Source organism: Dendropsophus ebraccatus, chromosome 7, assembly GCF_027789765.1.
Source record: "Dendropsophus ebraccatus isolate aDenEbr1 chromosome 7, aDenEbr1.pat, whole genome shotgun sequence".
Taxonomy (NCBI): Eukaryota; Metazoa; Chordata; class Amphibia; order Anura; family Hylidae; genus Dendropsophus; species Dendropsophus ebraccatus.
The window spans coordinates 92,945,306-92,960,600 of NC_091460.1; the positions used below are offsets into that span (position 1 = coordinate 92,945,306).

Sequence of the window (15,295 nt, forward strand, 5' to 3'; positions counted from 1 at the left end):
CCGGGATAACATCCCGGAGGAGCTTTCTCCCCACTAGACACCAGGGATGACGCTGCGTCCGGTAACCGGATGCAGCTGTCAACTTTGACAGCTGCATCTGATTACTGTATTAGCGGGCACGGCGATCAGACCGTGCCCGCTAATACCTGCGGTCCCGGGCTACAAGCGGCATCCGGGACCGCCGCGGTTCAGAGCGCGGCCGCCGCACGGCCCCGCTCTGAACGTCCCTAACGGCATCAGGGCGTAAATATACGCCCTATGTCGTTAAGGGGTTAAAAGGCCATAGCACTTATTTTTTGCGGCACTAATTGTACTTTGCAATGGCAGACTTAATTGTTGCATCAAATATGCTGCAAAACCAGGAAAAAATTATATGTGCAGTGAAATTGAAGAAAAAAACAACGCAATTCTTTTTCTATATTCCTCAAGTCGGTACGATTAAAACGATATGCAACTTGCATAACTTTTATATTATTTGATGGCTTTTAAAAAAATAAAACCTTTTACAGAAAAAGAACGTTCCTTAAAAGTGCTCTATTAGCAGGCTTATAGCGCTTTGTGAGGTTTTTGCGCTATGATGTGTTCTTTCTATCGGTACCTTGATTGCAAATATGCGACTTTTGGTCACTTTTTATTGGAATTTTTCTGAATTTGATGCAATCAAAAATGCGTAATTTTTGCACTTTGGCGGGTCTTTGCGCTTATGCTGTTCACCATGTGAGATCATGAATGTGATAAATAGTTCGCGCATGCGGCGATACCAAAAATGTTTTTGTTTTTTTTTAATTATAAAATGGGAAAAGGGGGGTAATTTAGACTTTTTTTAGGGAAGGGTTTTTTTTAATTAAACAATTGAAAACACTTTTATTTTTTCACTTACACAGTAATTAGAAGTCGCCCTGGGGGACTTCTAATACAACTACACTGATCTCTCAAAGTTGTATTACACAGCACCGATCCATGAGATCGGTGCACTATTGCTTTGGACTGCTGCAGACCAATGCAATAGAATACCTACCCGGGATAAGCGTCATTTTGACGCTGAGGCCCGGCCTGGTAAGATGAAGGGATCCCCCCACCAGACCCCAGGGAAGGCTCCATATAAGACAGCTAGATGCAGCTGTCTTGTTTGACAGCAGCATCTAATGGTCTTAATTGACAGGAACAGCGATTGCCCGCTCCCACTAATAGCCAGGCTCCCGTGCTGCAAATAGCAGTCGGGATTGTGGCAGTTCAGTGTGGGGTCATGGCGTGGCCCCCCTCTGAACTCCCCTTGCGGACGTATGACGTATCCTTACGGCATATGTCCTCAAGAGGTTAATGAACAACTCCGGCCAAAATATAATTTTTGATATGTTATTACATAGGCAAAGTTAGACAAAATTCTAATATACACAAATTATGTGAAATGTAAATATAGTGCTATTTCCCTCAATTTAGTAGTTCAGATAAGCTTCATTTTCTCCCCAAAAAAACCCGTGACGTCACAAATCCTGTGCACTGTATGTACCATGTGTCCAGCAGGTGGCGCTGTATAGTGTAGAAATTACATCTGAAAAGAGGGAGAAGAGAATGGCAGCATATCAAAGGCACTTGTGGCTGGAGAGGAGCTGGAGGGACATTTAGCGAGGCTGATGGGCGGGAGTTAAAACAGGTACAGAGTCTCCTGTCAGGAGAAGAGCTGGATCTAGAGGATCCCGGGCAGTGAGGGAGTCACCCGGCAGGAGCCCCTCTACACCGCCTACTACAGGAGGTGGTTTAGGATCGGCAGCCCTGCAAGCTTGTGTAAAACAGGAGCCTGGACCTCCGGGCGCCTCTCTTCTGCGATCGCACAAGATTGCAGGGCTGCCTTTTAGGAGATCTGTCAGCTAGGCGGGGTGAGGTCACGTGTCAGCCAGTGGCATCCACAGCGGAAGCGTCAGTCCGTCCCTCCTCGTGACGCGCTCCCCTCACAGCATATTGTTCGCCCAGCGAAGGTAACTCAGGAAGGAACTGGCACTTGGCGGTGTACGTTTACTTTCTACTTCGGGTGCTATTAATGCCCGACACTGCGCGGGATCCGAGGCGTGAACCGCGAGAGCTGTGTGACAGGTATCAGTACTGTCTATATAAAGTGCGAGAGGAGAGGATGTACTCTGAGAGAAGCCGATAGCGGGTCCGGTGTACCGGTAGGAAAGCTGCTGTACTCATAACCGGGCCAGTGTAAGGGGGGGGGGTCCCGGGGGGGGGGTCCCGGAGGGGGGGTCCCGGATGCCGCTTGTATCCCGGTACTGATAGGGGGGCCGGTGAGACTAATTCTTCGCGGGGCTGAAACGGTTCTCGGAGGAGGAGTCACGTGGCATTATCCTTCTCCTCCCCGCCCACCTATGATGACGTACCGTCAAGTCACTGGGAAATGCTTCCTATTTCGGCCTGTACGACATGGAGGAGGTGTAACCATAGCAACAACAGAGCAGCTGTGTTACTTCCCGAGGGTCTAAGCTCTTCACACCCGATATGGCCTGCAGACAGTAATATCATGGCTAAGGTCACAGTTCTGTATAAGGTTGGGGACTGTTTGATCTGGGAAGTTTCACATGTCCACATGCATTTATTTCATATTGTAAAAGTAGATACACAGCAGACTGCTTTAGGATTCTAGTCCAAATGCGCATGTGTTCAGAGTATGAGCTGCACATACATAGGCAGATTATAATGAGGGCAATCTGAGCTACTGCCAGGGGGGCCCAGGGAGGTTGCCTACATTATAACCCCGCCTGGCTCGTTGCGGTCACCCGCCGCTGTGCTCTGGTCCTTTTAACTGTGAGCCTTCCTAACCAACGCTTGCAGGTAAACGATGCGGCCGTGGCGCCCTGACTAGCAGAGAGAAGAGCCATTGGCCCTTGACTCTTCCAGTCACTTTTGTGGCCAGAGGCAGCATTATACCTCCGGCCACAAGAGGCCTCTCCCTCCCCCAGCGCATGTGTTACGGGCTCGCAGAGGAAGAAGACGACGTGGTCAGCTGGCTCGGGAGTCAGGTTAGTATGTATGTGGGTTTTTTGGGGGGTTTGTGTCTTACAAGGTGATTGGGACTGAGGTGGGGGCTTACTACATAGGGGAAATTACTTATAGGGGGACATCTACATGACAGGGATTGCCTAAAAAGGAGGGGGAGAGAAGACCTGCTGGGACCAGGTCATTTGATGGCTGTATAACTATATTGCAAAAAAGGGATGTGGTTTGCAAAAGGGGCGTGTCATAATTATCGTTAATTTATCGTTACAACAGCTACATGTACGAGATTGATTTTGGCCATTATTGCCCTGCCCTAGTTTGGATATTTATAGTCTATGAAATAGAGGTACAAGAAATGGGGCCCAAGGCTAAATAACTAATAGGGCTCCCATCTATGCACTTTCTGGGTCCCCTCAGCCTTCAAGACCCTGGTGCAATAGCTACCCCAGCATCCTCTATACTACCCTGGCTGAACAGAATAGCTGGGCAACAAGGCGCACACACACACACACACACACACCTGACCCATCCCTCCACACACACACACACACACACACACACACACACACACACACAATCCTGCTGTGGTCCAGGATGCAGGCTGTGGCACCAGGAGCAGGCAGGGATGGAGTGCGGCACAGTGCTGGCTGTACGCAGCTATTGTGCCGGGTGACGTCACAGTAGCTGCATCCAGGCGGTATGTGGGGCGGAGAATACGTGGGGTCGGGCCACACTGTAGGGACGCTGGACGGCCTTGGAGCTTGCATGTGGACGCATACCCTTTTGTATGCGGCCTCATGTCGGGCGCGTGTCAGTGCTTCGCCATCAGGGCTCTATGGAGTAGCTGGGGATTGCTTCTCAGCAGGGGGCAGCTGTGCAGGGGCAATATCTATTATGCTGTTGCTGTCCCTGGTTGCCGATTAAAAGGTCAATGAAGTGGCTGGGGATTCTCTCTCAGCTGGGCAGGGCATTTGCTGAGGGCCCCCGGGCCACTGCAGCTCAGGGGAAGCCTGTCATTGTAAACCTTGCTCCAGGTTATTGCTGGCTGAGGTTTACACTGTCCTGTGCCACCTTAAGAAATCCTCCCTCGCCTAGGGTTGGGTGGTATACCGCAAAAATACCGATACCATCATTGGCGTCGGTTAATCGACTTCAACTTAGCCAGGACAGTAATTGCGGTATTTTTGTATTTCCGTGTCCCCGTGCCTGTCCTGTCAGAGCCCCACGCACACACACACGAGCAGCCCGGGACGAGCGCTGCACGTCATGTGCAGGGCCGCAGGTATCGGAGCGGGAGTTGGAGGAGCAGCAGGGCCCAGGTGACAATGCCGCCCGCCCCAACCAGTTCAAGCGACCCTTCCCGCCCCTGTCCGCCCTCTCCACCCGTCCAGTCCAAGGCCCCGTCCATGCGCCCCCCACCCGTCAGGTCCGGCGTCCCTGCACACTGAGGGGAGTACAGAACAGCCACCCCCACGTGCTGCTGCTCCTCCAGCTCTGACATGTCTGCCTCCCTGCACACACAGAGGACAACGTGTGCAGCGCTCGCTGGCCGTGTGTGTGTGTGTGTGTGTGTGTGCCGTCCGAGCAAACCAACCCCCCACCCGGCTGGCGAGCACTGCACACGTCCTGTGTGTGCAGGGAGGCCGGCATGTCATAGCTGAAGGTGGAGGAGCAGCACTTGGGAGCAGCTGACCTGTAGTCCCTTCAGTAACAGTACAGGGCTGTAACATAGGAGGATTGAATGGGCTGCAGCAGGCAGGATAAGTTATTGCTATGTGCGGTATCCTGCCTACTGCAGCACATCCATTCCTCCTATGTTACAGCCCTGTACTGTTACTGAGGGGACTACAGTCATGCACCCCTGCCCCCCCCCCAGTGTAGTCATGCACCCCTGTCCGCCCCCTAGTATGGTCATACACCCCTGTCTGCCCCCCCACATATAGTCATACATCCCTGTCTGCCCTCCCTGTATAGTCATACACCCCTGTCCGCCCTCCCTGTATAGTCATACACCCCTGTCCTCCCCCTAGTAAAGTCATACACTCCTGTCTGCCCCCCCACATATAGTCATACACCCCTGTCTGCCCCCCCTGTATAGTCATACACCCCTGTCCGCCCACATCTATAGTCATACACTCCTATCCGCCCCTACCCCTATGTGCCTCCTGTATAGTCATACACCCCTATCCCTATGTACTCCCATGTATAGTCCTGTACCCCCATCCCTATGTACCTCCTGTATAGTAATACACCCTGATCCACCCCCCCATATAGTTATACACATGTATTACTATATGACCCCCTGTGTATACACATCCTGTTGAGGCGGGCGGGCTCTACGCTGTAATGCCAGGTGACAGGTTCCCTTTAAGTAGGCATGTGGGCCATCCTTAGTGGTGAAGTAAGAATCACACCCAGAGAGGATTTCTTGCATAAGCGCTGAGGACCGCCCACATGCCTAGTTTAGTATGATTTACATAAAGATCAGGAGATCATTTTCGGGGGATTTGTGTAACAGTCATAGGGAGTACTTATATGTTTGCAAACAGCGCTTCCTGCCCTATTAGGCCCCCTTCACACGTCCAGAAAAAATGTCTGGATTTCCGGACCCTTAGGGGTATATTAGTCACGGACACCCTTCAGGATTTTTCCTAAAGGGTGTCTGTTGCGGAAAATAGGTCAGGATCTTTTAGATCCTGTCCTATTTTCATCCATCATTCCCTGATGGCAGTTCATAATGGGAGTTGTAGTTTTGCAACCTGCGGTCCATCCAGGTTGCAGAATTACAACAACTATCATGTGCTCTTGGCAGTTCAAATTGGAGTTGTAGTTCTGCAACAAATTAAAGGTTGACATGGTATAGGAGGGGGGAGGCAGTAGCACAGTAGAACTACATCTCCCATCATGGTGTGAGTGTGGTAATATGCAGGACTACATCCCCCAGCATGGTATATAGGGTAGGCTGTAGAACTACATTTGCCAGCATGGTGTGTAATAATATGCAGGACTACATCACATAATGGGAGTTGCAGTTCTGCAACAGATAAGAGGATGACACATGGTATGAGGGGGAGATGGTGACACAGTACACAAGGAGGGAAGGGGGCACGGTACACATAGGAGACACAGAGGCATAGTACATGAGGCGGAGACGGTGGTATGGTACATGAGGGGGAGATGGTGGCACGGTAAATGAGGGAAGAGACGGTATGGTACACGAGGGGAAGACTGTGGCACGGTGCACTAGGAGCGATGTGGGTATATGTGGTATACCAGACCATATTAAACACTTTTTTTTTTCTGATCAGGAAATGCCTTCAGGATTTCCTAATGATTTCCTAAAGGTAAAAACGGATTACTGTCAGGAAATCCTGATACTTTCCTGATGCCATTTGAGGCCTTCTGATCAGGATTTCCTGACAGCAAAAACTGACACTGACGTGTGAGGCCCCATTCACACGTCCGTGTCAGTTTTTACTGTCAGGAAATCCTGATCAGGAAGCCTCAGGCCCCTTTCACACGTCCAGAAAATCTGGACAGATTTCTGGACCCATAGGCTTACATTAGTGACGGACACCCCTCAGGATTTTTTCCTGAAGGTTGTCCGTTCCGGAAAATAGGTCAGGATTTTTTAGATCCTGTCCTATTTTCTTCCGGAATTCCGGCACGGACGCCCCCATAAAAGTGTATGGGAGCGCTGGAATCACAGTCGCTTTCCTGATGCACATCGGGAAAGTGCCAGTGATTCCGGATTGCTTGAGAGCCTGACGCCTGCAGTGGCACCGGTACCCCCGCGACCACAGATGCCAGGACCTCAGCAAGTGACCACCGCCTGATGTATCTGCCCCCCACACTCAAAGCACAGCTCTGCCCTGCGCTGGGGTGCCCGCTGCCCCAGTCATCCCCCCCAAATCAGTAAAACACACTGTGCTTGGGTGCCCGCTGTGGCCGGGCGGAGGGCATTAAACTGTGCAGCAGGGGTGCCAGGGCAGACGGGGATGGCAGCAGCAGGACTGGTCGCGCGGCACCAGGAAGCAGGGGAATCCCGGGCACTTTTCAGATGTACATCAGGAAAGTGCCCGCGATTCCGGCGACCACGCTTTTGAGTCCTGCACAAAAGCAGTGTACATCTGAGCAAATGAGCAGAACACAGTCACATAATGACTCCGTCCTGCTCGTTTAAATCAATGTGGCCGTCGGCCGTACGCCGGACTGCACGTCAGCATCCTTTTTGCACTGATTCCTGACGTGTTGCCAGACGTGAGGACAAAAAACGAGATGTGAACATACCCTAAGAAGGGAAGGCACTGCATCACACCATGCCCAGTGTAGGGGGGGGGTACTGAATTACAGTACAGGTAGGGAAACACCGTACCCCTTTTACTACTTGCATGCAGTGGTCGCCTGCTGTGTGTGCCTCTAAAATACACTCTTTTGCATCTTCCAGTCTTTTGGTGGACAATTTTACTGTGTGATGTTTAAATGGTCTCTGTGATTATTTCTATGTGGAACAGTTTGTAGGGTAATATCGGTCTTTACCCAGACGCCCTATGACAGCACCCCTGGAGAGGACCTCCCACCGCAGGACAGCTTTCCTGTCCGGGGGATGGGAGGCCTCTGAAGAGTCCCATATAGGATGAAGCTCACCTTCTCCACGCCGGCTGCAGGTCCCCCGTTAGCCTGACACGCTGTGGGGCTCCCTGAGGGCAGAAGTCTGTCTCCGGATAGCAGCCCTAAGTCTGGTCTGAGCTCCCCTGGTGAGGCGGATTTCTCCCCTCCAGCCCCCAATCCTTGCTGGTTTTGGTGAGTGAGGGGTGCTGGGGCAGAGCGGGCCGTGCCTGTCTCCCCAGCCAGGGCGCGCGGCGGGCTATGGCGTGCGTTCCGCCTTGCGTTCCACTGGGGGACGGGGGCGCGCATCGGGCCCGTCAGCGCGCCGGATAGCGGCATGACGTGGGCCGCCGGAAGTGACGGCGGATGACGTCAGACGCCGGAGCGCCGCATCCGGTTCGGAGCTCGGCGTCTCCCGGCGTTACAAAAGGCCAGGGGACACCTCCGTCCTCGTCCATGCCTTCTATAGCGTCCAGGAGCAGTGGACTCAGCCAGCCTTACCTACCAGGTGGATATTCCGGCCTTCAGCGTGTCTGAATCTTCGGGCAGGAAAGAAAAAGGACGCCATGATCGCTCCTCCAGGTCTGACAAGTCAGAAAGATCAGCCAAGGAGAAGCATGAAAGACCCAGCAGACCAGAAAGACCAGAGAAACTGCCTGAGAGTCCGGTACCTAGGGTGATGGGATACAGCATTTGGTGAGTGTATGCATTTCAAATTTTTACTAATATAGCCTTTGTATGTGGTTTATTTTTGGCTTCTGATAAAACCTCTAAAAAGGCCACCTCTAAACGCCACCATAAGGAGTGTAGAGATTGTAGAATTCCTTTACCCGATGATCATCCCAGATCCCTGTGTCAGCCCTGTATTGATAAATTGGTGTCTCGGGAATCATCATCTCTAGCTGACACCTTAAAACAGATCGTAAGGGATGAAGTCCAGGCATCCCTTAGAGGGTTTGGAGTCCTGGGTCCTACAACCTCCACTCCAGCTATGTCTATTACCTCTGTCAATGCTGAGGATGACTGCCCATCTGAAGCTCCTGTAGCTGATAAAATTATTAAAGAAGGGGAAATTGAATATGTTCCATCAGATAATGAGGAAGGCGGTCCATCTTCTAGAGTTCTTTTCCCTACTGAAGATATTGACCAATTGATTAAAGCTATAAGAACCTCCATAAATATTGAGGAGATAAAAACCCTGTTAACTGCAGAAGATGCCTTATACGAAGGGTTAACCCCTAAGAAAGCTCGCACCTTCTCACTCCATAAAAGCATGAAAGCCTTAATCGATAAAGAATGGCAGAACCCTGATAGGAAGTTTTTTTTTTTTCCTTTTACTTCAAAAGGATATATCCTTTTGAGGATGGTGACTCTAGCACCTGGGATAAAGCCTCGGCCATCGATGCACCAGTAGCAAAATTGGCAAAGAAAAATAGCCTTCCCTTTGATGACATAGGTACTTTATCAGACCCTATGGATAGAAAATCTGAGTACTATAATAAGAGAACATGGGAGGCAGCTACGGGTATCCTTAGGACAAAGTATAGCTTCTACCTGTGTGGCAAGATCTCTAAGGGTGTGGCTTGCAAAGTTAAAGACTCAGATTAATGACGACCCTTCTTGTCAGAAGGTCCTGGCGGATATCCCTGTCCTAGCTAAAGCCGATGATTTTCTTTCAGATGCCTCTGCGGATAGTATTAAATTAGCAGCAAAGGCGGCTGCACTTTCGAACTCTGCTAGAAGAGCATTATGGCTCAAGACATGGAAAGGGGATATTACTGCTAGGGGAAAACTTTGTGGCATTCCATGTGATGGCAATCTTCTTTTCGGGCCTGTTCTAGACTCTCTATTAGAGAAAGCCTCCCATAGGAAAAAAGGTTTCCCCGCTCAGCCAAAACAACAGGAAAACTTTAGACAGAAAAAGCAATACAAAAAGCCCTTTTGTAATACTCAAGACAATAAAAGATTTAGAGTACCAGGGAAGGGAAAAGGATACATCTTTAACTCTAAAGACGACAAACCAAAATCTTCCCAACAATGACGTTCTTCCGGTGTGGGGTCGTCTGTCTCATTTTTCGGGGGCCTGGGTGGATATTCTCCCCAGCCCTTGGGTTTTAAGTTCTATTTCCATGGGATTTCTCCCCACCAGGAGACTTACAGATCTAGAGAAACAAAAAATTATAGAAACAGAAGTTCTCTCCTTAATACAAAAGCAAGTATTAGTCCAAGTCCCCCTAGACCAACAAAAGAAGGGTTTCTATTCACCTCTCTTCCTAGTCAAGAAACCAAACAGGTCATTCAGGGTAATTATAAATCTCAAGGGACTAAACAAGTTTGTACAATACAAAAAATTTTGTATGCAGACCTTAATGTCCACAATAAACCTTCTATTCCAGGACTGTGTGATGGCTTCCATAGATCTGGAGGACGCCTACTATCATGTGCCTATTCACAATTCCCATCAAAAATTTCTGAGAGTGGCTGTCTGGATAGTAGACAAATGGGTTCACCTCCAGTACAGAGCCCTTCCCTTTGGGGTCTCACAAGCACCAAGAGCATTCACAAAAATAATAGCAGATATGGCATCCTTCATCAGTAAGCAGGACATATTTGTACCATATCTGGACGACTTCCTCCTAGTGGCGGACTCAGTAGAAAGACTTCATTACCACGTCACACTAGTTTCCGAGATAATTCAGAGGTTAGGGTGGAACATAAACCTGAAAAAAATCGAATTTACTACCCTCAAAGCAATGTGTGTTTCTTGGAACTCTTCTCGACTCATCTCTGCAAATGTCTCTTCTTCCCTCCACAAAGCAGAATCTGATCAGACAGAGAACTGGGGACTTATTCCTTACTCGGACATCTACACTAAGAGAAGCGATGTCGGTTCTGGGTCTCCTCACGTCATGCATACAGTCAGTGAGGTCGGCTCAATACAGGACAAGACTTCTACAAAGAGACATTCTAGAGAACTGGGATGGTCACCAGCAGTCTCTCAACAGGAAATTTCCGTTAAGCTCCACGGCAAGGGTAAGTCTGCATTGGTGGCTAGTCCCTCAGAACCTAGAAAAAGGAGTAGATTGGAACCCTTCACAGATAATAAGAGTCACAACAGATGCCAGCCCCTGGGGTTGGGGAGCTCATACAGATCAGACCTTTGTCCCGGGCAGGTGGCCTCAACATCTCAGACACCAGTCCTCGAATTACAAAGAACTGTATGCTGTCTTCCAGGCCTTGCGGGACCTTTCCCCTCTGTTATCATACAAAGATGTACAGATTTACTCAGACAACACCACAACAGTGGCTTATATCAACAAACGGGGGCACTCGCAGCCAGGCTCTCCTCCATCTCTCCCAGCAGATCTTTCTATTTGCAGAGAACAACCTACAGTCCATATCAGCAGTCCACCTGAAGGGAAGTCTAAACAAACAAGCAGACTTTCTCAGCAGGACCAGGGTCAGTCAGTCAGAATGGTCCCTCAATCAAACAATATTCTACAAGGTGGTAAAAAGGTTCGGTTCTCCAACGATAGACTGGTTCGCTTCGAGGAAAAACAAAAAACTAAGAAGATTTTGCTCTCTAGACGCAACAGAGAATCCAACAGCAATAGACGCATTTGCTCAAGATTGGAGCAAGGAGATGGGATACGCCTTTCCTCCAATCAATCTAGTTCCCAGGGTACTGAAAAAGATACTCCAGGACAAGGCCAGAATGATCTTGATAGCTCCCTTTTGGCCAAAACGTCCGTGGTTCACACTCCTGAGAACTCAGTAGACCAGAAATCAGTAGACCAGCCGTGGATTTTGCCGGAAATCAACGACCTCTTAACCCAGGGACCAGTAGTTCATCCAATATCACCACACTTACACTTGACTGCATGGATGCTGAGCGGCTAATTCTGAGAGGTAGGGGGCTGTCAGATTCAGTAGTTAACACCATGCTGGCCTCCAGAAAAGAAGTAACCTCTTCAATATACCTAAGAACATGGAGAGCCTTTCTAAGGTTTACACAAGGCAGACAAGATCCATTAGGAGAACCAAACATCCCTCTTATCCTTAGCTTCCTTCAAGCAGGCCTAGAAAAGAATTTAAAGGAGAAGTCCGGCGAAAATAATTTTTTTATGTTATTACTTATGGAAAGTTATACAATTTTCTAATGTACATTAATTATGGGAAATGCTCATATACTGCTATTTCCCTTAATTTAGTGTATCTGGAAGTGTTAGAATTATCTCTAAAGCAGTGACGTCACGACCAACGGTGTAATTCCTATGGAGTGTCCAGCAGGGGGCGCTCTATATATAGAAGTCAATGAGTACCATTGACTTCTATATATAGTGCGCCCCTGCTGGACACTCCATAGGAATTACAGTGTATGTAATGTAATGCACTGTACTGTTGTGACTTTATGAATACATTTATGGAATACTTTGGGGAGCAAGTGTCCTTGCTCCCCAAAGTATCCCATAAATGTATTCAATGAATACATTTGCAGGGCACCGAGCAGGGAGGGAGAGAGGTGCCATCTACCTCCCCCCCCCCTTGCTCGGTGCTGGGAACATATACAAAGCACTACTCCCCCATTATCTGCAGATAATGGGGGAGTAGTACCTTTTGCTATCCCTATCACCGCCCGCGCCGCCGCTGCTCACACAGGGGCTGCTATTCATGCCCCCCGCCGCTCCCCCTCTTCCTCCTCCCGGCATCAAACTTACGATCGCGCCGCTGATTCCCCGCCGCCCGCGCCGCTCCTAACTACCCGCCCGCTCGCTCGCCCGCCCCGTCCCACCATGGGACTTAACTTTAGTCTTGGAAGCTCTTACAAGATCTCCCTTTGAGCCTCTAGACTCCCTGCCTATAAATATTCTATCCCTCAAACTCTCCTTTCTTCTTGCTATCACCACAGCTAGAAGGGTTAGTGAGATACAGGCCCTCTCAGCCCTTCCCCCTCACACTCAGGTCCTGGATGATAGAGTAATCATGAAAACCCTTCCTTCCTTCCCAAAGTAGTATTTGAGTTCCACAAGAATCAGACGATAGTCCTTCCTACCTTTTGTAACAATCCTTCCAATGATAGGGAGAGAATCTTTCATAACTTAGATGTTAGAAGATGCCTCACTAAATACTTACAAACCACAGAATTTTAGGAAATCAGAGAACCTGTTAGTCCAGTTTTCAGGAATTAATAAAGGGAAGATGGCCTCTAGACCAACCATTAGTCGCTGGATTAAGCAAGCAATTACTCTGGCATACACTTCTCAGAGTAAGGAGCCACCTTCTTACTTCTCAGCTCACTCTACAAAGTCTATGGCAACCTCTTGGGCAGAGAAGGCAGACGCTTCCTTAGATCAGATTTGCAGGGCAGCAACTTGGTCTTTACCACATACCTTCCTACGTCATTATAGACTTCAGCTAAACCCTCTTTCCGATCTGTCCTTTGGTAGGAAAGTTCTTTCTGCTGTAGTCCCTCCCTAATTAAATTTCCAGTTTTTCCTCCAGGGGTGCTGTCATAGGGCATGAGGGTAAAACCAGAATTACTTACGGTAATGATGTTTCCGTAAGCCCATGACAGCACTTCTCTGGTATACCCACCCTTATTACTATTGAGATTAGTATTAATTGGAAATTGTTTAAATTATTTATATTTTACTAAGTGAAATTTTTTTTCCACTGGAATACTCTTTGAGAACTGAGGTGTGGAGAGGAGTGTCAAACTTTTATCTTCACAGGTTTCCTGTCCTGCGGTGGGAGGTCCTCTCCAGGGGTGCTGTCATGGGCTTACGGACACATCCTTACCGTAAGTAATTCTGTTTTTTGTTTGGTGGAATTTTATTCAGTAACCGCATACAGTGATGGTGTGTGAACATAGCATCTTGCATTTTTTCAGGTGTTTACTTGTATATTATCATGTCTGTGTGGCTACCTCCTGTTGGCTTGCACTCCACCTATGTACCAAGAGATCATTTGGCTTTTATCTGCCCAGTTGTAGGCTTATTCAGCCCAGGAGAGGCCATTGCTAGTGTGAAAATGCTAGAGTAGGGACCATGTCTCGAGGATGCCTTAACGTGGCGACATGGTACACTCTGATCAAATAGTTTGCTAAGATCCTCACTTTTTAACAACTACAGAGCAGGTGTTTACCGTGTGTACACTGGGAGGAGTATATACAGTAAGCCCTTGCACCTGTGTGTTGCTGTTGCACCTTCTGTTTTTTTTTTGTTTTTTTTTTTTCAAATCTGTTGCAGAACATATAGGCTGTGTTTAGTTTCATTTTGTTACTGAATTATTTGTAGTACTTAATCATTTCATTGTGGTTCCACCCACACAGTTACTACCTGTAACACCACACAGCACGCTGTATTATCTACCTGTAATGCTGATATTGAAATGAAGTAAAGAACTTTTTTTTTTTTTTTTTTTCATTTCCACGCACATATTATAATCAAGCATCATTTATCTGAGGTTAAGCCCTACAATAAGGAATCTGATATTATCTTACATGGGATATACTGTTTATGCCTTGTTTTTTGTCCAGGTGGGATTGGCAGTGCCAGCTCTGATCCTCTCTGCAGTTTAGCATCATTTACTTGTACTACTGCATCATTTTTGTAAAAACGCTGCAGTACTGCAATGAAAGTCCAACATGTGTGAACACTGCCCTAATTTCACTGCACACTTCTGCACAGTGAAATTGCAGCAACTGCTTCTGGCCAGTCAGCGATCGTGGATCACTCAGGGGATTGGGGGATCCAGCCAAGCCTCCTGTGACATCACACCCTGCCCCCTGTCTGTATCATCAGCCTGTGCTCAGCAAACACACACAATGTGAGACATGGAATATTTGTCTCCTAAGGTGGGAGAGCAGAGGGAGCAGGAGACAATGTGGATTGGCATAGAGGCCATTTTTCTTCAATTCCTGGATTTCTATTCTGCCAGTGTGGCAGAACCAGACAGATATGGTAATACATTATATAGACTCCTCTATATAACTTTTAGTGTACTTTTAATAGAAAATTTTTTTCCTTATGTGGCATTCCCCTTTAACCCCTAGGCCTGTACCTGTACGTCCAGGGCCGCTTCTATGTGTTCAGAGCGGGGCCGCGCTCTGAACTGCCGCAGTCGCGGGTGCCGCTTGTAGCCCGGGCTATTAGCGGGCACGGTCTGATCGCCGTGCCCGCTAATAAAGTAATCGGATGCAGCTGTCAAAGTACGATTATTGTTCAAATTCAATCGTTATCGTGCAAATTCGAACGATAATCGTTCAGTGTAAACGCAGCATAAGGGGTTATTATAGGGCAGGGGTACTCAACAACTTTTAGTGAGGGTCCACTTACCGGGGTCTATAGTCAGGTGAAGGTCTGAGCTGAACATCAGTAGGAAACGTGTTTTGTTACTTTTCACAAACGTTCATTTTGACCCCACATGCATTAGAGAAAAGTATTCAAAATTAGACAGTAAAAATGATAAACACGAATTTTTCCAATAATATGTTTGTTTAGTTTGAAATTTCTCAAGGAACATGAGAGAATCCGCACCTTAAAATTTGTAACACAGGTTCTCCTGAGTACAACGGTACCCCATATGTGGGCATAAACCACTGTATGGCCACACAGGAGGGCTCAGAAGGAAGGGAGCGCCAATTAGCATTTTCAGTTCAGATTTTGCTAAAGTAGTTTCTGAGCGCCAGGTG

General features: G+C 48.3%; 1 protein-coding gene across 5 annotated transcripts in view; it reads left to right on the forward strand.

Moving 5' to 3' along the window:
- The first annotated feature begins 1,560 nt into the window (after positions 1–1,560).
- The window catches only part of LOC138797575 (MOB kinase activator 3A), a 67,192-nt gene continuing 53,457 nt past the window's right edge, over positions 1,561–15,295 (forward strand). Inside the window, exon 1 of one of the 5 annotated variants that reach the window (XM_069977910.1) lies at positions 1,561–1,654. The gene's annotated coding sequence lies outside the window, so the exon portion shown is untranslated. Of the gene's footprint in view, positions 1,655–1,885; positions 2,169–2,450; positions 2,546–15,295 lie in introns of those variants that run through there. The other 4 variants (XM_069977908.1, XM_069977907.1, XM_069977909.1 and 1 more) reach the window with 4 other exon arrangements.